Raw genomic sequence first — 25,177 nt, forward strand, 5'->3', positions numbered from 1 at the left:
CGATTTACTCACCTGTTATCAGGAGAGACCTCAATGCTGCATCTTTAAGCCCAGTACTGATCCTGAAAAGTAATTCTAACCATACTTACCAGTAAGATGAATTTCCTTCCATAGGCTAACATTGACTGGTTTCACTTGGAAATTCTTCGAAGTGTGGAGTTTTGGAAGTTACAAATATTCCTCTAAAATCAGCCGAACTACGAATTCCGATTTACTCACATGTTATCAGGAGAGACCTCAGTGATGCATGTTTAAGCCCAGTACTGATCCTGAAAAGTCATTCTAACCATACTTACCAGTAACATGAATTTCCTTCCATAGGCTAACATTGGCTGGTTTCACTTGGAAATTCTTCGGAATATGGAGTTTTGGAACTTACAAATATTCCTCTAAAATCAGCCGAACTACGAATTCTGATTTACTCACCTGTTATCAGGAGAGACCTCAGTGCTGCATGTTTAAGCCCAGTACTGATCCTGAAAAGTCATTCTAACCATACTTACCAGTAACATGAATTTCCTTCCATAGGCTAACATTGACTGGTTTCACTTGGAAATTCTTCGAAGTGTGGAGTTTTGGAAGTTACAAATATTCCTCTAAAATCAGCCGAACTACGAATTCCAATTTACTCACCTGTTATCAGGAGAGAACCCAGTGCTGCATCTTTTAGCCAAGCACTGACCCTGAAAAGTAATTCTAAGCGTACTCACCAGTAACTTGTATTTCCTTCCATAGGAATCCATTGTGTGGTTTTCAGCAGAAAAGTTTCAGTGTCGATTTTTGGAACGTACAAAAATTCCTCTAAAATCAGCCGAACTACGAATTCCGATTTATTCACCTTTTATCAGGAGAGACCTCAGTGCTGAATCTTTAAGTCCAGTACTGATCCTGAAAAGTAATTTTAACCGTACTTACCAGTAACTTGAATTTCCTTTTATAGGCTAACATTGACTGGTTTCACTTGGTAATTCTTCGAAGTGTGGAGTTTTGGAACTTACAAATACTCCTCTAAAATCAGCCGAGCTACGAATTCCGATTTAACCACCTGTTATCAGGAGAGACCTCAGTGCTGCATGTTTAAGCCCAGTACTGATCCTGAAAAGTAATTCTAAGTGTACTTACCTGCAACTTGTATTTCCTTCCATAGGAATCCATTGTGTGGTTTTCAGCAGAAAAGTTTCTAAGTGTCGATTTTTGGAACGTACAAAAATTCCTCTAAAATCAGCCGAACTACGAATTCCGATTTACTCACCTGTTATCAGGAGAGACCTCAGTGCTGCATGTTTAAGCCCAGTACTGATCCTGAAAAGTCGTTCTAACCATACTTACCAGTAACTTGAATTTCCTTCCATAGGCTAACATTGACTGGTTTCACTTGGAAATTCTTCGAAGTGTGGAGTTTTGGAACTTACAAATATTCCTCTAAAATCAGCCGAACTACGAATTCCGATTTACTCACCTGTTACCAGGAGAGAACCCAGTGTCGCATCTTTTAGTCAAGCACTGACCCTGAAAAGTAATTCTAAGCGTACTCACCAGTAACTTGTATTTCCTTCCATAGGAATCCATTGTGTGGTTTTCAGCAGAAAAGTTTCTAAGTGTCGATTTTTGGAACGTACAAAAATTCCTTTAAAATCAGCCGAACTACGAATTCCGATTTACTCACCTGTTATCAGGAGAGACCTCAGTGCTGCATGTTTAAGCCCAGTACTGATCCTGAAAAGTAATTCTAACCGTACTTACCAGTAACTTGAATTTCCTTCCATAGGCTAACATTGACTGGTTTCACTTGGAAATTCTTCAAAGTGTGGAGTTTTGAAACTTACAAATATTCCTCTAAAATCAGCCGAACTACGAATTCCGATTTACTTACCTGTTATCAGGAGAGAACTCAGTGCTGCATCTTTTAGCCCAGCACTGACCCTGAAAAGTAATTCTAAGCGTACTTACCAGTAACTTGTATTTCCTTCCATAGGAATCCACCATGTGGTTTTCAGCAGAAAAGTTTCGAAGTGTGGAATTTTGGAACTTACAAATATTCCTCTAAAATCAGCCGAATTTCAAATTCCGATTTACTCACCTGTTATCAGGAGAGAACTCAGTGCTGCATCTTTTAGCACAGCACTGACCCTGAAAATTTATTCTAAGCGTACTTACCAGTAACTTGTATTTCCTTCCATAGGAATCCACTGTGTGGTTTTCAGCAGAAAAGTTTCGAAGTGTGGAATTTTGGAACTTACAAATATTCCTCTAAAATCAGCCGAACTTCGAATTCCGATTTACTCACCTGTTATCAAGTGAGAACCCAGTGCTGCATCTTTTAGCCCAGCACTGACCCTGAAAAGTAATTCTAAGCGTACTTACCAGTAACTTGTATTTCATTCCATAGGAATCCATTGTGTGGTTTTCAGCAGAAAAGTTTCTAAGTGTGGAGTTTTGGAACTTACAAATATTTCTCTAAAATCAGCCGAATTACAAATTCCGATTTACTCGCCTGTTATCAAGAGAGAAACCAGTGCTGCATGTTTTAACCCAGCACTGATCCTGAATAGTAATTCTAAGCGTACTTACCAGTAACTTGTACTTCCTTCCATAGGAATCCATTGTGTGGTTTTCAGCAGAAAAGTTTCAGTGTCGATTTTTGGAACGTACAAAAATTCCTCTAAAATCAGCCGAACTACGAATTCCGATTTACTCACCTGTTATCAGGAGAGACCTCAGTGCTGAATCTTTAAGGCCAGTACTGATCCTGAAAAGTAATTCTAACCGTACTTACCAGTAACTTGAATTTCCTTCCATAGGCTAACATTGACTGGTTTCACTTGGAAAATCTTCGAAGTGTGGACTTTTGGAACTTACAAATATTCTTCTAAAATGAGCCGAACTACGAATTCCGATTTACTCACCTGTTATCAGGAGAGACCTCAGTGCTGCATGTTTAAGCCCAGTACTGATCCTGAAAAGTAATTCTAAGTGTACTTACCTGCAACTTGTATTTCCTTCTATAGGAATCCACTGTGTGGTTTTCAGCAGAAAAGTTTCTAAGTGTGGAGTTTTGGAACTTACAAATATTCCTCTAAAATCAGCCGAACTACGAATTCCGATTTACTTACCTGTTATCAGGAGAGACCTCAGTGCTGCATGTTTAAGCCCAGTACTGATCCTGAAAAGTAATTCTAAGTGTACTCACCTGCAACTTGTATTTCCTTCCATAGGAATCCATTGTGTGGTTTTCAGCAGAAAAGTTTCTAAGTGTGGAGTTTTGGAACTTACAAATATTCCTCTAAAATCAGCCGAACTACGAATTCCGATTTACTTACCTGTTATCAGGAGAGAACTCAGTGCTGCATCTTTTAGCCCAGCACTGACCCTGAAAAGTAATTCTAAGTGTACTTACCAGTAGCTTGCATTTCCTTCCATAGGAATCCACTGTGTGGTTTTCAGCAGAAAAGTTTCTAAGTGTGGAGTTTTGGAACTTACAAATATTCCTCTAAAATCAGCCGAACTACGAATTCCGATTTTCCCACCTGTTATCAAGTGAGAACCCAGTGCTGCATCTTTTTGCCCAGCACTGACCTTGAAAAGTAATTCTAACCGTACTTACCAGTAACTTGTATTTCCTTCGATAGGAATCCACTGTGTGGTTTTCAGCAGAAAAGTTTCGAAGTGTGGAATTTTGGAACTTACAAATATTCCTCTAAAATCAGCCGAACTTCGAATTCCGATTTACTCACCTGTTATCAGGAGAGACCTTAGTGCTGCATCTTTTAGCCCAGCACTGACCCTGAAAAGTAATTCTAAGCGTACTTACCAGTAACTTGTATTTCCTTCCATAGGAATCCACTGTGTGGTTTTCAGCAGAAAAGTTTCGAAGGGTGGAATTTTGGAACTTACAAATATTCCTCTAAAATCAGCCGAATTTCAAATTCCGATTTACTCACCTGTTATCAGGAGAGAACTCAGTGCTGCATCTTTTAGCACAGCACTGACCCTGAAAATTTATTCTAAGCGTACTTACCAGTAACTTGTATTTCCTTCCATAGGAATCCACTGTGTGGTTTTCAGCAGAAAAGTTTCGAAGTGTGGAATTTTGGAACTTACAAATATTCCTCTAAAATCAGCCGAACTTCGAATTCCGATTTACTCACCTGTTATCAAGTGAGAACCCAGTGCTGCATCTTTTAGCCCAGCACTGACCCTGAAAAGTAATTCTAAGCGTACTTACCAGTAACTTGTATTTCATTCCATAGGAATCCATTGTGTGGTTTTCAGCAGAAAAGTTTCTAAGTGTGGAGTTTTGGAACTTACAAATATTTCTCTAAAATCAGCCGAATTACAAATTCCGATTTACTCGCCTGTTATCAAGAGAGAAACCAGTGCTGCATGTTTTAACCCAGCACTGATCCTGAATAGTAATTCTAAGCGTACTTACCAGTAACTTGTACTTCCTTCCATAGGAATCCATTGTGTGGTTTTCAGCAGAAAAGTTTCAGTGTTGATTTTTGGAACGTACAAAAATTCCTCTAAAATCAGCCGAACTACGAATTCCGATTTACTCACCTGTTATCAGGAGAGACCTCAGTGCTGAATCTTTAAGGCCAGTACTGATCCTGAAAAGTAATTCTAACCGTACTTACCAGTAACTTGAATTTCCTTCCATAGGCTAAGATTGACTGGTTTCACTTGGAAAATCTTCGAAGTGTGGAGTTTTGGAACTTACAAATATTCCTCTATAATGAGCCGAACTACGAATTCCGATTTACTCACCTGTTATCAGGAGAGACCTCAGTGCTGCATGTTTAAGCCCAGTACTGATCCTGAAAAGTAATTCTAAGTGTACTTACCTGCAACTTGTATTTCCTTCTATAGGAATCCACTGTGTGGTTTTCAGCAGAAAAGTTTCTAAGTGTGGAGTTTTGGAACTTACAAATATTCCTCTAAAATCAGCCGAACTACGAATTCCGATTTACTTACCTGTTATCAGGAGAGACCTCAGTGCTGCATGTTTAAGCCCAGTACTGATCCTGAAAAGTAATTCTAAGTGTACTCACCTGCAACTTGTATTTCCTTCCATAGGAATCCATTGTGTGGTTTTCAGCAGAAAAGTTTCTAAGTGTGGAGTTTTGGAACTTACAAATATTCCTCTAAAATCAGCCGAACTACGAATTCCGATTTACTTACCTGTTATCAGGAGGGAACTCAGTGCTGCATCTTTTAGCCCAGCACTGACCCTGAAAAGTAATTCTAAGCGTACTTACCAGTAGCTTGCATTTCCTTCCATAGGAATCCACTGTGTGGTTTTCAGCAGAAAAGTTTCTAAGTGTGGAGTTTTGGAACTTACAAATATTCCTCTAAAATTAGCCGAACTACGAATTCCGATTTTCCCACCTGTTATCAAGTGAGAACCCAGTGCTGCATCTTTTTGCCCAGCACTGACCTTGAAAAGTAATTCTAACCGTACTTACCAGTAACTTGTATTTCCTTCCATAGGAATCCACTGTGTGGTTTTCAGCACAAAAGTTTTGAAGTGTGGAATTTTGGAACTTACAAATATTCCTCTAAAATCAGCAGAATATCGAATTACGATTTACTCAACTGTTATCAGGAGAGAACTCAGTGCTGCATCTTTTAGCACAGCACTGACCCTGAAAATTTATTCTAAGCGTACTTACCAGTAACTTGTATTTCCTTCCATAGGAATCCACTGTGTGGTTTTCAGCAGAAAAGTTTCGAAGTGTGGAATTTTGGAACTTACAAATATTCCTCTAAAATCAGCCGAACTTCGAATTCTGATTTACTCACCTGTTATCAGGAGAGACCTCAGTGCTGCATGTTTAAGCCCAGTACTGATCCTGAAAAGTAATTCTAAGTGTACTCACCTGCAACTTGTATTTCCTTCCATAGGAATCCATTGTGTGGTTTTCAGCAGAAAAGTTTCAAAGTGTGGAGTTTTGGAACTTACAAATATTCCTCTAAAATCAGCCGAATTCCGATTTACTCGCCTGTTATCAAGAGAGAAACCAGTGCTGCATGCTTTAGCCCAGCACTGATCCTGAAAAGTAATTCTAAGCGTACTCACCAGTAAATTGTTTTTCCTTCCATAGGAATCGATTATGTGGTTTTCAGCGGAAAAGTTTCTAAGTGTCGATTTTTGGAACGTACAAAAATTCCTCTAAAATCAGCCGAGCTACGAATTCCGATTTACTCACCTGTTATCAGGAGAAACCTCAATGCTGCATCTTTAAGCCCAGTACTGATCCTGAAAAGTAATTCTAAGCGTGCTTACCAGGACCTTGAATTTCATTCCATAGGCTAACATTGACTGGTTTCACTTGGAAATTCTTCGAAGTGTGGAATTTTGGAACTTACAAATATTCCTCTAAAATCAGCCGAACTACGAATTCCGATTTACTCATCTGTTATCAGGAGAGACCTCAGTGCTGCATGTTTAAGCCCAGTACTGATCCTGAAAAGTAATTCTAACCGTACTTACCAGTAACTTGAATTTCCTTCCATAGGCTAACATTGACTGGTTTCACTTGGAAATTCTTCGAAGTGTGGAGTTTTGAAACTTACAAATATTCCTCTAAAATCGGCCGAACTACGAATTCTGATTTACTTACCTGTTATCAGGAGAGAACTAGGTGCTGCATCGTTTAGCCCAGCACTGACCCTGAAAAGTAATTCTAAGCGTACTTACCAGTAACTTATATTTCCTTCCATAGGAATCCATTGTGTGGTTTTCAGAAGAAAAGTTTCTAAGTGTCGATTTTTGGAACGTACAAAAATTCCTCTAAAATCAGCCGATTTACGAATTCCGATTTACTCACCTGTTATCAGGAGAGACCTCAATGCTGCATCTTTAAGCCCAGTACTGATCCTGAAAAGTAATTCTAACCGTACTTACCAGGAACTTGAATTTCATTCCATAGGCTAACATTGACTGGTTTCACTTGGAAATTCTTCGAAGTGTGGAGTTTTGGAAGTTACAAATATTCCTCTAAAATCATCCGAACTACGAATTCCGATTTACTCACCTGTTATCAGGAGAGACCTCAGTGCTGCATGTTTAAGCCCAGTACTGATCGTGAAAAGTAATTCTAACCGTACTTACCAGTATCTTGAATTTCCTTCCATAGGCTCACATTGACTGGTTTCACTTGGAAATTCTTTGAAGTGTGGAGTTTTGGAACTTACAAATATTCCTATAAAATCAGCCGAACTACGAATTCCGATTTACTCACCTGTTATCAGGAGAGACATCAGTGCTGCATCTTTTAGCCCAGCACTGACCCTGAAAAGTAATTCTAAGCGTACTTACCAGTAACTTGTATTTCCTTCCATAGGAATCCACTGTGTGGTTTTCAGCAGAAAAGTTTCGAAGTGTGGAATTTTGGAACTTACAAATATTCCTCTAAAATCAGCCGAACTTCGAATTCTGATTTACTCACCTGTTATCAGGAGAGACCACAGTGCTGCATGTTTAAGCCCAGTGCTGATCCTGAAAAGTAATTCTAAGTGTACTCACCTGCAACTTGTATTTCCTTCCATAGGAATCCATTGTGTGGTTTTCAGCAGAAAAGTTTCAAAGTGTGGAGTTTTGGAACTTACAAATATTCCTCTAAAATCAGCCGAATTCCGAATTCCGATTTACTCGCCTGTTATCAAGAGAGAAACCAGTGCTGCATGCTTTAGCCCAGCACTGATCCTGAAAAGTAATTCTAAGCGTACTCACCAGTAAATTGTTTTTCCTTCCATAGGAATCGATTATGTGGTTTTCAGCGAAAAAGTTTCTAAGTGTCGATTTTTGGAACCTACAAAAATTCCTCTAAAATCAGCCGAACTACGAATTCCGATTTACTCACCTGTTATCAGGAGAGACCTCAATGCTGCATCTTTAAGCCCAGTACTGATCCTGAAAAGTAATTCTAAGCGTGCTTACCAGGACCTTGAATTTCATTCCATAGGCTAACATTGACTGGTTTCACTTGGAAATTCTTCGAAGTGTGGAATTTTAGAACTTACAAATATTCCTCTAAAATCAGCCGAACTACGAATTCCGATTTACTCATCTGTTATCAGGAGTGACCTCAGTGCTGCATGTTTAAGCCCAGTACTGATCCTGAAAAGTAATTCTAACCGTACTTACCAGTAACTTGAATTTCCTTCCATAGGCTAACATTGACTGGTTTCACTTGGAAATTCTTCGAAGTGTGGAGTTTTGAAACTTACAAATATTCCTCTAAAATCGGCCGAACTACGAATTCTGATTTACTTACCTGTTATCAGGAGAGAACTAGGTGCTGCATCGTTTAGCCCAGCACTGACCCTGAAAAGTAATTCTAAGCGTACTTACCAGTAACTTATATTTCCTTCCATAGGAATCCATTGTGTGGTTTTCAGAAGAAAAGTTTCTAAGTGTCGATTTTTGGAACGTACAAAAATTCCTCTAAAATCAGCCGATTTACGAATTCCGATTTACTCACCTGTTATCAGGAGAGACCTCAATGCTGCATCTTTAAGCCCAGTACTGATCCTGAAAAGTAATTCTAACCGTACTTACCAGGAACTTGAATTTCATTCCATAGGCTAACATTGACTGGTTTCACTTGGAAATTCTTCGAAGTGTGGAGTTTTGGAAGTTACAAATATTCCTCTAAAATCATCCGAACTACGAATTCCGATTTACTCACCTGTTATCAGGAGAGACCTCAGTGCTGCATGTTTAAGCTCAGTACTGATCGTGAAAAGTAATTCTAACCGTACTTACCAGTATCTTGAATTTCCTTCCATAGGCTCACATTGACTGGTTTCACTTGGAAATTCTTTGAAGTGTGGAGTTTTGGAACTTACAAATATTCCTATAAAATCAGCCGAACTACGAATTTTGATTTACTCACCTGTTATCAGGAGAGACATCAGTGCTGCATCTTTTAGCCCAGCACTGACCCTGAAAAGTAATTCTAAGCGTACTTACCAGTAACTTGTATTTCCTTCCATAGGAATCCACTGTGTGGTTTTCAGCAGAAAAGTTTCGAAGTGTGGAATTTTGGAACTTACAAATATTCCTCTAAAATCAGTTGAACTCTGAATTCCGATTTACTCACCTGTTATCAGGAGAGAACTCAGTGCTGCATCTTTTAGCCCAGCACTGACCCTGAAAAGTAATTCTAAATGTACTTACCAGCAACTTGTATTTCCTTCCATAGGAATCTATTTTGTGGCTTTCTGCAGAAACGTTTCTAAGTGTGGAGTTTTGGAACTTACAAATATTCCTCTAAAATCAGCCGAACTACGAATTCCGATTTACTCACCTGTTATCAAGTGAGAACCCAGTGCTGCATCTTTTAGCCCAGCACTGACCCTGAAAAGTAATTCTAAGCATACTTACCAGTAACTTGTACTTCCTTCCATAGGAATCCATTGTGTGCTTTTCAGCAGAAAAGTTTCAGTGTCGATTTTTGGAAAGTACAAAAATTCCTCTAAAATCAGCCGAATTACGAATTCCGATTTATTCACCTGTTATCAGGAGAGACCTCAGTGCTTAATCTTTAAGGCCAGTACTGATCCTGAAAAGTAATTCTAACCGTACTTACCAGTAACATCAATTTCCTTCTATAGGCTAACACTGACTGGTTTCACTTGGAAATTCTTCGAAGTGTGGAGTTTTGGAAGTTACAAATATTCCTCTAAAATCAGCCGAACTACGAATTCCGATTTACTCACCTGTTATCAGGAGAGACCTCAGTGCTGCATGTTTAAGCCCAGTACTGATCCTCAAAAGTAACTCTAAGTGTACTTACCTGCAACTCGTATTTCCTTCCATAGGAATCCATTGTGTGGTTTTCAGCAGAAAAGTTTCTAAGTGTGGAGTTTTGGAACTTACAAATATTCCTCTAAAATCAGCCGAACTACGAATTCCGATTTACTCACCTGTTATCAGGAGAGAACCCAGTGCTGCATCTGTTAGCCCAGCACTGACCCTGAAAAGTAATTCTAAGCGTACTTACCAGTAACTTGTATTTCCTTCCGTAGGAATCCATTGTGTGGTTTTCAGCAGAAAAGTTTCTAAGTGTCGATTTTTGGAACGTACAAAAATTCCTCTAAATTCAGCCGAAGTACGAATTCCGATTTACTCAACTGTTATCAGGAGAGACCTCAATGCTGCATCTTTAAGCCCAGTACTGATCCTGAAAAGTAATTCTAACCGTACTTACCAGGAACTTGAATTTCATTCCATAGGCTAACATTGACTGGTTTCACTTGAAAATTCTTCGAAGTGTGAGTTTTGGAAATTACAAATATTCCTCTAAAATCAGCTGAACTACGAATTGCAATTTACTCACCTGTTATTAGGAGTGAACCCAGTGCTGCATCTTTTAGCACAGCACTGACCCTGAAAAGTAATTCTAAGCGTACTTACCAGTAACTTGTATTTCCTTCCATAGGAATCCACTGTGTGGTTTTCAGCAGAAAAGTTTCGAAGTGTGGAATTTTGGAACTTACAAGTATTCCTCTAAAATCAGCCGAACTACGAATTCCGATTTACTTACCTGTTATCAGGAGAGACCTCAGTGCTGCATGTTTAAGCCCAGTACTGATCCTGAAAAGTAATTCTAAGTGTACTCACCTGCAACTTGTATTTCCTTCCATAGGAATCCATTGTGTGGTTTTCAGCAGAAAAGTTTCTAAGTGTGGAGTTTTGGAACTTACAAATATTCCTCTAAAATCAGCCGAACTACGAATTCCGATTTTCCCACCTGTTATCAAGTGAGAACCCAGTGCTGCATCTTTTTGCCCAGCACTGACCTTGAAAAGTAATTCTAACCGTACTTACCAGTAACTTGTATTTCCTTCCATAGGAATCCACTGTGTGGTTTTCAGCACAAAAGTTTTGAAGTGTGGAATTTTGGAACTTACAAATATTCCTCTAAAATCAGCAGAACATCGAATTACGATTTACTCAACTGTTATCAGGAGAGAACTCAGTGCTGCATCTTTTAGCACAGCACTGACCCTGAAAATTTATTCTAAGCGTACTTACCAGTAACTTGTATTTCCTTCCATAGGAATCCACTGTGTGGTTTTCAGCAGAAAAGTTTCGAAGTGTGGAATTTTGGAACTTACAAATATTCCTCTAAAATCAGCCGAACTTCGAATTACGATTTACTCAACTGTTATCAGGAGAGAACCCAGTGCTGCATCTTTTAGCCCAGCACTGACCCTGAAAAGTAATTCTAAATATACTTACCAGCAACTTCTATTTCCTTCCATAGGAATCCATTGTGTGGTTTTCAGCAGAAAAGTTTCTAAGTGTGGAGTTTTGGAACTTACAAATATTCCTCTAAAATCAGCCGAACTACGAATTCCGATTTACTCACCTGTTATCAAGTGAGAACCCAGTGCTGCATCTTTTAGCCCAACACTGACCCTGAAAAGTAATTCTAAGCGTACTTACCAGTAACTTGTATTTCATTCCATAGGAATCCATTGTGTGGTTTTCAGCAGAAAAGTTTCAAAGTGTGGAGTTTTGGAGCTTACAAATATTCCTCTAAAATCAGCCGAATTCCGAATTCCGATTTACTCGCCTGTTATCAAGAGAGAAACCAGTGCTGCATGCTTTAGCCCAGCACTGATCCTGAAAAGTAATTCTAAGCGTACTTACCAGTAACTTTTACTTCCTTCCATAGGAATCCATTGTGTGGTTTTCAGCAGAAAAGTTTCAGTGTCGATTTTTGGAACGTACAAAAATTCCTCTAAAATCAGCCGAACTACGAATTCCGATTTACTCACCTGTTATCAGGAGAGACCTCAGTGCTGAATCTTTAAGGCCAGTACTGATCCTGAAAAGTAATTCTAACCGTACTTACCAGTAACTTGAATTTCCTTCTATAGGCTAACATTGACTGGTTTCACTTGGAAAAACTTCGAAGTGTGGAGTTTTGGAACTTACAAATATTCCTCTAAAATCAGCCGAACTACGAATTCCGATTTACTCACCTGTTATCAGGAGAGACCTCAGTGCTGCATGTTTAAGCCCAGTACTGATCCTGACAAGTAATTCTAAGTGTACTTACCTGCAACTTGTATTTCCTTTCATAGGAATCCATTGTGTGGTTTTCAGCAGGAAAGTTTGTAAGTGTGGAGTTTTGGAACTTACAAATATTCCTCTAAAATCAGCCGAACTACGAATTCTGACTTACTCACCTGTTATCAGGAGAGAACCCAGTGCTGCATCTTTTAGCCCAGCACTGACCATGAAAAGTAATTTTAAGCGTACTTACCAGTAACTTGTATTTCCTTCCATAGGAATCCATTGTGTGGTTATCAGCAGAAAACTTTCTAAGTGTCGATTTTTGGAACGTACAAAAATTCCTCTAAAATCAGCCGAACTACGAATTCCGATTTACTCACCTGTTATCAGGAGAGACCTCAATGCTGCATCTTTAAGCCCAGTACTGATCCTGAAAAGTAATTCTAACCGTACTTACCAGGAACTTGAATTTCATTCCATCGGCTAACATCGACTGGTTTCACTTGAAAATTCTTCGAAGTGTGAGTTTTGGAAATTACAAATATTCCTCTAAAATCAGCCGAACTACGAATTGCAATTTACTCACCTGTTATCAGGAGTGAACCCAGTGCTGCATCTTTTAGCCCAGCACTGACCCTGAAAAGTAATTCTAAGCGTACTTACCAGTAACTTGTATTTCCTTCCATTGGAATCCACTGTGTGGTTTTCAGCAGAAAAGTTTCTAAGTGTGGAGTTTAGGAAATTACATATATTCCTCTAAAATCAGCCGAACTACGAATTCCGATTTACTCACCTGTTATCAGGAGAGACCTCAATGCTGCATCTTTAAGCCCAGTACTGATCCTGAAAAGTAATTCTAACCGTACTTACCAGGAACTTGAATTTCATTCCATCGGCTAACATCGACTGGTTTCACTTGAAAATTCTTCGAAGTGTGAGTTTTGGAAATTACAAATATTCCTCTAAAATCAGCCGAACTACGAATTGCAATTTACTCACCTGTTATCAGGAGTGAACCCAGTGCTGCATCTTTTAGCCCAGCACTGACCCTGAAAAGTAATTCTAAGCGTACTTACCAGTAACTTGTATTTCCTTCCATTGGAATCCACTGTGTGGTTTTCAGCAGAAAAGTTTCTAAGTGTGGAGTTTAGGAAATTACATATATTCCTCTAAAATCAGCCGAACTACGAATTCCGATTTACTCACCTGTTATCAGGAGAGACCTCAATGCTGCATCTTTAAGCCCAGTACTGATCCTGAAAAGTAATTCTAACCGTACTTACCAGGAACTTGAATTTCATTCCATCGGCTAACATCGACTGGTTTCACTTGAAAATTCTTCGAAGTGTGAGTTTTGGAAATTACAAATATTCCTCTAAAATCAGCCGAACTACGAATTGCAATTTACTCACCTGTTATCAGGAGTGAACCCAGTGCTGCATCTTTTAGCCCAGCACTGACCCTGAAAAGTAATTCTAAGCGTACTTACCAGTAACTTGCATTTCCTTCCATTGGAATCCACTGTGTGGTTTTCAGCAGAAAAGTTTCTAAGTGTGGAGTTTAGGAAATTACATATATTCCTCTAAAATCAGCCGAACTACGAATTCCGATTTACTCACCTGTTATCAGGAGAGACCTCAGTGCTGCATCTTTTAGCCCAGCACTGACCCTGAAAAGTAATTCTAAGCGTACTTACCAGTAACTTGTATTTCCTTCCATAGGAATCCATTGTGTGGTTTTCAACAGAAAATGTTCTAAGTGTCCATTTTTGAAACGTACAAATATTCGTCTAAAGTCACCCTAACTACGAATTCCGATTTACTCACCTATAATCAGGAGAGAACCCAGGGCTGCGTCTTTTAGCCTAGCACTGACTCTGAAAAGTAATTCTAAGCGTACTTACCAGTAACTTGTATTTCCTTCCATAGGAATCCATTGTGTGGTTTTCACCAGAAAATGTTCTTAGTGTCCAATTTTGAAAAGTACAAATATTCCTCTACAATCAGCCGAACTACGAATTCCGATGTACTCACCTGTTATCAGGAGAGAAAACAGTGCTGCATCTTTTAGCCCAGCACTGACCCTGAAAAGTAATTCAAAGCGTACTTACCAGTAACTTGTATTTCCTTCTATAGGAATCCATTGTGTGGTTTTCACCAGAAAATTTTCTGTGTCCATTTTTGAAACGTACAAATATTCCTCTAAAATCAGGAGAACTACGAATTCCGATTTACTCAGCTGTAATCAGGAGACAACCCAGGGCTGCCTCTTTTAACCCAACACTGACTCTGAAAAGTAATTCTAAGCATACTTACCAGTTACTTGCATTTCCTTCCATAGGAATCCATTGTGTGGTTTTCACCAGAAAATTTTCTGTGTCCATTTTTGAAATGTAGAAATATTCGTATAAAATCAGCCGAACTACGAATTCCGATTTACTCACCTGTAATCAGGAGAACCCAGTGCTGCATCTTTTAGCCCAGCACTGACCCTGAAAAGTAATTCTAAGCGTACTTACCAGTAACTTGTAATTCCTTCCATAGGAATCCATTGTGTGGTTTTCACCAGAAAATTTTCTGTGTTCATTTTTCAAAACGTACAAATATTCCTCTAAAATCAGCCGAACTACGAATTCCGATTTACTCAGCTGTAATCAGGAGAGAACCCAGGGCTGCATCTTTTTTAGCCCAGCACTGACTCTGAAAAGTAATTCTAAGCGTACTTACCAGTAACTTGTATTTCCTTCCATAGGAATCCATTGTGTGGTTTTCACCAGAAAAGATTCTAAGTGTCCAATTTTGAAACGTACAAATATTCCTCTAAAATCAGCTGAACTACGAATTCCGATTTACTCACCTGTAATCAGGAGAGAACCCAGGGCTGCATCTTTTTTAGCCCAGCACTGACTCTGAAAAGTAATTCTAAGCGTACTTACCAGTAACTTGTATTTCCTTCCATAGGAATCCATTGTGTGGTTTTCACCAGAAAAGATTCTAAGTGTCCAATTTTGAAACGTACAAATATTCCTCTAAAATCAGCTGAACTACGAATTCCGATTTACTCACCTGTAATCAGGAGAGAACCCAGAGCTGCATCTTTTAGCCCAACACTGACTCTGAAAAGTAATTCTAAGTGTACTTACCAGTAACTTGTATTTCCTTCCATAGGAATCCATTGTGTGGTTTTCACTAGAAAATTTTCTGTGTCCATTTTTGAAACGTACAAATATTCCTCTAAAATCTGGCGAACTACGAATTCCGATTTACTCAGCTGTAATCAGGAGAGAACCCAGGGCTGCATCTTTTAGCCCAACACTGACTCTGAAAAGTAATTCTAAGCATATTTACCAGTAACTTGTACTTCCTTCCATAGGAATCCATTATGTGGTTTTCACCAGAAAATTTTCTGTGTTCATTTTTGAAATGTACAAATATTCCTCTAAAATCAGCCGAACTACGAATTCCGATTTACTCAGCTGTAATGAGGAGAGAACCCAGGGCTGCATCTTTTTTAGCCCAGCACTGACTCTGAAAAGTAATTCTAAGCGTACTTACCAGTAACTTGTATTTCCTTCCATAGGAATCCATTGTGTGGTTTTCACCAGAAAAGATTCTAAGTGTCCAATTTTGAAACGTACAAATATTCCTCTAAAATCAGCTGAACTACGAATTCCGATTTACTCACCTGTAATCAGGAGAGAACCCAGAGCTGCATCTTTTAGCCCAACACTGACTCTGAAAAGTAATTCTAAGCGTACTTACCAGTAACTTGTATTTCCTTCCATAGGAATCCATTGTGTGGTTTTCACCATAAAAGGTTCTTAGTGTCCAATTTTGAAATGTACAAATATTCCTCTAAAATCAGCCGAACTACGAATTCTGATGTACTCACCTGTTATCAGGAGAGAACCCAGTGCTGCATCTTTTAGCCCAGCACTGACCCTGAAAAGTAATTCAAAGCGTACTTACCAGTAACTTGTATTTCCTTCCATAGGAATCCATTGTGTGGTTTTCAGCAGAAAAGTTTCGAAGTGTGGAATTTTGAAACGTACAAATATTCCTCTAAAATCAGCTGAACTACGAATTCCGATTTACTCACCTGTAATCAGGAGAGAACCCAGAGCTGCATCTTTTAGCCCAACACTGACTCTGAAAAGTAATTCTAAGCGTACTTACCAGTAACTTGTATTTCCTTCCATAGGAATCCATTGTGTGGTTTTCACCAGAAAAGATTCTAAGTGTCCAATTTTGAAACGTACAAATATTCCTCTAAAATCAGCTGAACTACGAATTCCGATTTACTCACCTGTAATCAGGAGAGAACCCAGAGCTGCATCTTTTAGCCCAACACTGACTCTGAAAAGTAATTCTAAGCGTACTTACCAGTAACTTGTATTTCCTTCCATAGGAATCCATTGTGTGGTTTTCAACAGAAAATGTTCTAAGTGTCCATTTTTGAAACGTACAAATATTCGTCTAAAGTCACCCTAACTACGAATTCCGATTTACTCACCTATAATCAGGAGAGAACCCAGGGCTGCGTCTTCTAGCCTAGCACTGACTCTGAAAAGTAATTCTAAGCGTACTTACCAGTAACTTGTATTTCCTTCCATAGGAATCCATTGTGTGGTTTTCACCAGAAAATGTTCTTAGTGTCCAATTTTGAAAAGTACAAATATTCCTCTAAAATCAGCCGAACTACGAATTCCGATGTACTCACCTGTTATCAGGAGATAACCCAGTGCTGCCTCTTTTAACCCAACACTGACTCTGAAAAGTAATTCTAAGCATACTTACCAGTTACTTGCATTTCCTTCCATAGGAATCCATTGTGTGGTTTTCACCAGAAAATTTTCTGTGTCTATTTTTGAAATGTAGAAATATTCGTATAAAATCAGCCAAACTACGAATTCCGATTTACTCACCTGTAATCAGGAGAACTCAGTGCTGCATATTTTAGCCCAGCACTGACCCTGAAAAGTAATTCTAAGTGTACTTTCCAGTAACTTGTATTTCCTTCCATAGGAATCCATTGTGTGGTTTTCACTAGAATGTTTTCGGTGTCCATTTTTGAAACTTACAAATATTCCTCTAAAATCAGCCGAACTATGAATTCCGATTTACTCACCTGTTATCAGGAGAGAACCCAGGGCTTCATCTTTTAGCCAAGCACTGACTCTGAAAAGTAATTCTAAGCGTACTTACCAGTAACTTGTATTTCCTTCCATAGGAATCCATTGTGTGCTTTTCACCAGAAAATTTTCTGTGTCCATTTTTGAAACGTACAAATATTCCTCTAAAATCAGCCAAAGTACGAATTCCGATTTACTCAACTGTAATCAGGAGAGAACCCAGTGCTGCATCTTTTAGCCCAACACTGACCCTGAAAAGTAATTCTAAGCGTACTTACCAATAACTTGTATTTCCTTCCATAGGAATACATTGTGTGGTTTTCACTAGAAAGTTTTCTGTGTCCATTTTTGAAACGTACAAATATTCGTCTAAAATCAGCCAAAGTACGAATTCCGATAAACTCACCTGTTATCAGGAGAGAACCCAGGGCTGCATCTTTTAGCCCAGCACTGACTCTGAAATGTAATTCTAAGAGTACTTACCAGTAACTTGTATTTCCTTCCATAGGAATCCATTGTGTGGTTTTCACCAGAAAAGTTTCTGTGTTCATTTTTCAAAACGTACAAATATTCCTCTAAAATCAGCCGAACTACGAATTCCGATTTACTCAGCTGTAATGAGGAGAGAACCCAGGGCTGCATCTTTTAGCCCAGCACTGACCCTGAAAAGTAATTCTAAGTGTACTTACCAGTAACTTGTATTTCCTTCCATAGGAATCCATTGTGTGGTTTTCACTAGAAAATTTTCTGTGTCCATTTTTGAAACGTACAAATATTCCTCTAAAATCTTGCGAACTACGAATTCCGATTTACTCAGCTGTAATCAGGAGAGAACCCAGGGCTGCATCTTTTAGCCCAACACTGACTCTGAAAAGTAATTCTAAGCATATTTACCAGTAACTTGTACTTCCTTCCATAGGAATCCATTGTGTGGTTTTCACCAGAAAATTTTCTGTGTTCATTTTTGAAACGTACAAATATTCCTCTAAAATCAGCCGAACTACGAATTCCGATTTACTCAGCTGTAATGAGGAGAGAACCCAGGGCTGCATCTTTTTTAGCCCAGCACTGACTCTGAAAAGTAATTCTAAGCGTACTTACCAGTAACTTGTATTTCCTTCCATAGGAATCCATTGTGTGGTTTTCACCAGAAAAGATTATAAGTGTCCAATTTTGAAACGTACAAATATTCCTCTAAAATCAGCTGAACTACGAATTCCGATTTACTCACCTGTAATCAGGAGAGAACCCAGAGCTGCATCTTTTAGCACAACACTGACTCTGAAAAGTAATTCTAAGCGTACTTACCAGTAACTTGTATTTCCTTCCATAGGAATCCATAGTGTGGTTTTCACCATAAAAGGTTCTTAGTGTCCAATTTTGAAATGTACAAATATTCCTCTAAAATCAGCCGAACTACGAATTCCGATGTACTCACCTGTTATCAGGAGAGAACCCAGTGCTGCATCTTTTAGCCCAGCACTGACCCTGAAAAGTAATTCAAAGCGTACTTACCAGTAACTTGTATTTCCTTCCATAGGAATCCATTGTGTGGTTTTCACCAGAAAATTTTCTGTGTCCATTTTTGAAACGTACAAATATTCCTCTAAAATCAGGCGAACTACGAATTCCGATTTACTCAGCTGTAATCAGGAGACAACCCAGGGCTGCATCTTTTAACCGAACACTGACTCTGAAAAGTAATTCTAAGCATACTTACCAGTAACTTGTATTTCCTTCCATAGGAATCCATTGTGTGGTTTTCTCCAGAAAATTTTCTGTCTATTTTTGAAACGTAGAAATATTCGTCAAAAATCAGCCAAACTACGAATTCCAATTTACTCACCTGTGATCAGGAGAGAACCCAGTGCTGCATCTTTTAGCCCAGCACTGACCCTGAATAGTAATTCTAAGCATACTTACCAGTAACTTGTATTCCCTTCCATAGGAATCCATTGTGTGGTTTTCACCAGAACATTTTCTGTGTCCATTTTTGAAACGTACAAATATTCGTCTAAAATCACCCTAACTACGATTTCCGATTTACTCAACTATAATCAGGAGAGAACCCAGGGCTGCGTCTTTTAGCCTAGCACTGACTCTGAAAAGTAATTCTAAGCGTACTTACCAGTAACTTGTATTTCCTTCCATAGGAATCCATTGTGTGGTTTTCACCAGAAAAGGTTCTTAGTGTCCAATTTTGAAAAGTGCAAATATTCCTCTAAAATCAGCCGAACTACGAATTCCGATGTACTCACCTATTATCAGGAGAGAACCCAGTGCTGCATCTTTTAGCCCAGCACTGATCCTGAAAATAATTCAAAGCGTACTTACCAGTAACTTGTATTTCCTTCCATAGGAATCCATTGTGTGGTTTTCACCAGAAAATGTTCCGTGTCCATTTTTGAAACGTACAAATATTCGTCTAAAATCAGCCGAACTACGAATTTCGATTTACTCACTTGTAATCAGGAGAACCCAGTGCTGCATCCTTTAGCCCAGCACTGACCCTGAAAAGTAATTCTAAGTGTACTTACCAGTAACTTGTATTTCCTTCCATAGGAATCCATTGTGTGGTTTTCACTAGAATGTTTTCGGTGTCCATTTTTGAAACTTACAAATATTCCTCTAAAATCAGCCGAACTATGAATTCTGATTTACTCACCTGTTATCAGGAGAGAACCCAGGGCTGCATCTTTTAGCCAAGCACTGACTCTGAAAAGTAATTCTAAGCGTACTTACCAGTAACTTGTATTTCCTTCCATAGGAATCCATTGTGTGGTTTTCAGCAGGAAAGTTTCTAAGTGTGGAGTTTTGGAACTTACAAATATTCCTCTAAAATCAGCCGAACTACGAATTCTGACTTACTCACCTGTTATCAGGAGAGAACCCAGTGCTGCATCTTTTAGCCCAGCACTGACCATGAAAAGTAATTCTAAGCGTACTTACCAGTAACTTGTATTTCCTTCCATAGGAATCCATTGTGTGGTTATCAGCAGAAAACTTTCTAAGTGTCGATTTTTGGAACGTACAAAAATTCCTCTAAAATCAGCCGAACTACGAATTCCGATTTACTCACCTGTTATCAGGAGAGACCTCAATGCTGCATCTTTAAGCCCAGTACTGATCCTGAAAAGTAATTCTAAGCGTACTTACCAGTAACTTGTATTTCCTTCGATAGGAATCCACTGTGTGGTTTTCAGCAGAAAAGTTTCGAAGTGTGGAATTTTGGAACTTACAAATATTCCTCTAAAATCAGTTGAACTTCGAATTCCGATTTACTCGCCTGTTATCAGGAGAGAACTCAGTGCTGCATCTTTTAGCCCAGCACTGACCCTGAAAAGTAATTCTAAGCATACTTACCAGGAACTTGAATTTCATTCCATCGGCTAACATTGACTGGTTTCACTTGAAAATTCTTCGAAGTGTGAGTTTTGGAAATTACAAATATTCCTCTAAAATCAGCTGAACTACGAATTGCAATTTACTCACCTGTTATCAGGAGTGAACCCAGTGCTGCATCTTTTAGCCCAGCACTGACCCTGAAAAGTAATTCTAAGCGTACTTACCAGTAACTTGTATTTCCTTCCATAGGAATCCACTGTGTGGTTTTCAGCAGAAAAGTTTCGAAGTGTGGAATTTTGGAACTTACAAATATTCCTCTAAAATCAGTTGAACTTCGAATTCCGATTTACTCACCTGTTATCAGGAGAGAACTCAGTGCTGCATCTTTTAGCCCAGCACTAACCCTGAAAAGTAATTCTAAGCATACTTACCAGTAACTTGTATTTCATTCCATAGGAATCCATTGTGTGGTTTTCAGCAGAAAAGTTTCTAAGTGTGGAGTTTTGGAACTTACAAATATTCCTCTAAAATCAGCCGAACTACGAATTCCGATTTACTCAACTGTTATCAAGTGAGAACCCAGTGCTGCATCTTTTAGCCCAGCACTGACCCTGAAAAGTAATTCTAAGCGTACTTACCAGTAACTTGTATTTCATTCCATAGGAATCCATTGTGTGGTTTTCAGCAGAAAAGTTTCTAAGTGTGGAGTTTTGAAACTTACAAATATTCCTCTAAAATCAGCCGAACTACGAATTCCGATTTACTCGCCTGTTATCAAGAGAGAACCCAGTGCTGCATGTTTTAGCCCAGCACTGACCCTGAAAAGTAATTCTAAGCGTACTTGCCAGTAACTTGTGCTTCCTTCCATAGGAATCCATTGTGTGGTTTTCAGCAGAAAAGTTTCAGTGTCGATTTTTGGAACGTACAAAAATTCCTCTAAAATCAGCCGAACTACGAATTCCGATTTATTCACCTGTTATCAGGAGAGACCTCAGTGCTTAATCTTTAAGGCCAGTACTGATCCTGAAAAGTAATTCTAACCGTACTTACCAGTAACTTGAATTTCCTTCCATAGGCTAACACTGACTGGTTTCACTTGGAAATTCTTCGAAGTGTGGAATTTTGGAAGTTACAAATATTCCTCTAAAATCAGCCGAACTATGAATTCCGATTTACTCGCCTGTTATCAAGAGAGAACCCAGTGCTGCATGTTTTAGCCCAGCACTGACCCTGAAAAGTAATTCTAAGCGTACTTGCCAGTAACTTGTACTTCCTTCCATAGGAATCCATTGTGTGGTTTTCAGCAGAAAAGTTTCAGTGTCGATTTTTGGAACGTACAAAAATTCCTCTAAAATCAGCCGAACTATGAATTCCGATTTATTCACCTGTTATCAGGAGAGACCTCAGTGCTTAATCTTTAAGGCCAGTACTGATCCTGAAAAGTAATTCTAACCGTACTTACCAGTAACTTGAATTTCCTTCCATAGGCTAACATTGACTGGTTTCACTTGGAAATTCTTCGAAGTGTGGAATTTTGGAATTTACAAATATTCCTCTAAAATCAGCCGAACTACGAATTCCGATTTACTCACCTGTTATCAGGAGAGACCTCAGTGCTGCATGTTTAAGCCCAGTACTGATCCTGAAAAGTAATACTAACCGTATTTACCAGTAACTTGAATTTCCTTCCATAGGCTAACATTGACTGGTTTCACTTGGAAATTCTTCAAAGTGTGGAGTTTTGAAACTTACAAATATTCCTCTAAAATCGGCCGAACTATGAATTCCGATTTACTTACCTGTTATCAGGAGAGAACTCAGTGCTCCATCTCTTAGCCCAGCACTGACCCTGAAAAGTAATTCTAACCGTACTTACCAGTAACTTGTATTTCCTTCCATAGGAATCCACCGTGTGGTTTTCAGCAGAAAAGTTTCGAAGTGTGGAATTTTTGAACTTACAAATATTCCTCTAAAATCAGCCGAACTTCGAATTCCGATTTATTCACCTGTTATCAGGTGTGAACTCAGTGCTGCATCTTTTAGCCCAGCACTGACCCTGAAAAGTAATTCTAAGCGTACTTACCAGTAACTTTTATTTCCTTCCATAGGAATCCACTGTGTGGTTTTCAGCAGAAAAGTTTCGAAGTGTGGAATTTTGGAATTTACAAATATTCCTCTAAAATCAGCCGAACTACGAATTCCGATTTACTCACCTGTTATCAGGAGAGACCTCAGTGCTGAATCTTTAAGGCCAGTACTGATCCTGAAAAGTAATTCTAACCGTACTTACCAGTAACTTGAATTTCCTTCCATAGGCTAACATTGACTGGTTTCACTTGGAAAATCTTCGAAGTGTGGAGTTTTGGAACTTACAAATATTCCTCTAAAATCAGCCGAACTACGAATTCCGATTTACTCACCTGTTATCAGGAGAGACCTCAGTGCTGCATGTTTAAGCCCAGTACTGATCCTGAAAAGTAATTCTAAGTGTACTTATCTGCAACTTGTATTTCCTTTCATAGGAATCCATTGTGTGGTTTTCAGCAGGAAAGTTTCTAAGTGTGGAGTTTTGGAACTTACAAATATTCCTCTAAAATCAGCCGAACTACGAATTCTGACTTACTCACCTGTTATCAGGAGAGAACCCAGTGCTGCATCTTTTAGCCCAGCACTGACCATGAAAAGTAATTCTAAGCGTACTTACCAGTAACTTGTATTTCCTTCCATAGGAATCCATTGTGTGGTTATCAGCAGAAAACTTTCTAAGTGTCGATTTTTGGAACGTACAAAAATTCCTCTAAAATCAGCCGAACTACGAATTCCGATTTACTCACCTGTTATCAGGAGAGACCTCAATGCTGCATCTTTAAGCCCAGTACTGATCCTGAAAAGTAATTCTAACCGTACTTACCAGGAACTTGAATTTCATTCCATCGGCTAACATTGACTGGTTTCACTTGAAAATTCTTCGAAGTGTGAGTTTTGGAAATTACAAATATTCCTCTAAAATCAGCTGAACTACGAATTGCAATTTACTCACCTGTTATCAGGAGTGAACCCAGTGCTGCATCTTTTAGCCCAGCACTGACCCTGAAAAGTAATTCTAAGTGTACTTACCAGTAACTTGTATTTCCTTCCATAGGAATCCACTGTGTGGTTTTCAGCAGAAAAGTTTCGAAGTGTGGAATTTTGAACATGCAAATATTCCTCTAAAATCAGCCGAACTTCGAATTCCGATTTACTCACCTGTTATCAGGAGAGACCTCAGTGCTGCATCTTTTAGCCCAGCACTGACCCTGAAAAGTAATTCTAAGCGTACTTACCAGTAACTTGTATTTCCTTCCATAGGAATCCACTGTGTGGTTTTCAGCAGAAAAGTTTCGAAGTGTGGAATTTTGGAACTTACAAATATTCCTCTAAAATCAGTTGAACTTCGAATTCCGATTTACTCACCAGTTATCAGGAGAGAACTCAGTGCTGCATCTTTTAGCCCAGCACTGACCCTGAAAAGTAATTCTAAGCATACTTACCAGTAACTTGTATTTCATTCCATAGGAATCCATTGTGTGGTTTTCAGCAGAAAAGTTTCTAAGTGTGGAGTTTTGGAACTTACAAATATTCCTCTAAAATCAGCCGAACTGCGAATTTCGATTTACTCAACTGTTATCAAGTGAGAACCCAGTGCTGCATCTTTTAGCCCAGCACTGACCCTGAAAAGTAATTCTAAGCGTACTTACCAGTAACTTGTATTTCATTCCATAGGAATCCATTGTGTGGTTTTCAGCAGAAAAGTTTCTAAGTGTGGAGTTTTGGAACTTACAAATATTCCTCTAAAATCAGCCGAACTACGAATTCCGATTTACTCGCCTGTTATCAAGAGAGAACCCAGTGCTGCATGTTTTAGCCCAGCACTGACCCTGAAAAGTAATTCTAAGCGTACTTGCCAGTAACTTGTACTTCCCTCCATAGGAATCCATTGTGTGGTTTTCAGCAGAAAAGTTTCAGTGTCGATTTTTGGAACATACAAAAATTCCTCTAAAAACAGCCGAACTACGAATTCCGATTTATTCACCTGTTATCAGGAGAGACCTCAGTGCTTAATCTTTAAGGCCAGTACTGATCCTGAAAAGTAATTCTAACCGTACTTACCAGTAACTTGAATTTCCTTCCATAGGCTAACACTGACTGGTTTCACTTGGAAATTCTTCGAAGTGTGGAGTTTTGGAAGTTACAAATATTCCTCTAAAATCAGCCGAACTGCGAATTCCGATTTACTCAACTGTTATCAAGTGAGAACCCAGTGCTGCATCTTTTAGCCCAGCATTGACCCTGAAAAGTAATTCTAAGCGTACTTACCAGTAACTTGTATTTCATTCCATAGGAATCCATTGTGTGGATTTCAGCAGAAAAGTTTCTAAGTGTGGAGTTTTGGAACTTACAAATATTCCTCTAAAATCAGCCGAACTACGAATTCCGATTTACTCGCCTGTTATCAAGAGAGAACCCAGTGCTGCATGTTTTAGCCCAGCACTGACCCTGAAAAGTAATTCTAAGCGTACTTGCCAGTAACTTGTACTTCCCTCCATAGGAATCCATTGTGTGGTTTTCAGCAGAAAAGTTTCAGTGTCGATTTTTGGAACATACAAAAATTCCTCTAAAAACAGCCG

Source organism: Triturus cristatus, chromosome 1_1 (genome assembly GCF_964204655.1).
Source record: "Triturus cristatus chromosome 1_1, aTriCri1.1, whole genome shotgun sequence".
NCBI classification, from domain to species: Eukaryota; Metazoa; Chordata; class Amphibia; order Caudata; family Salamandridae; genus Triturus; species Triturus cristatus.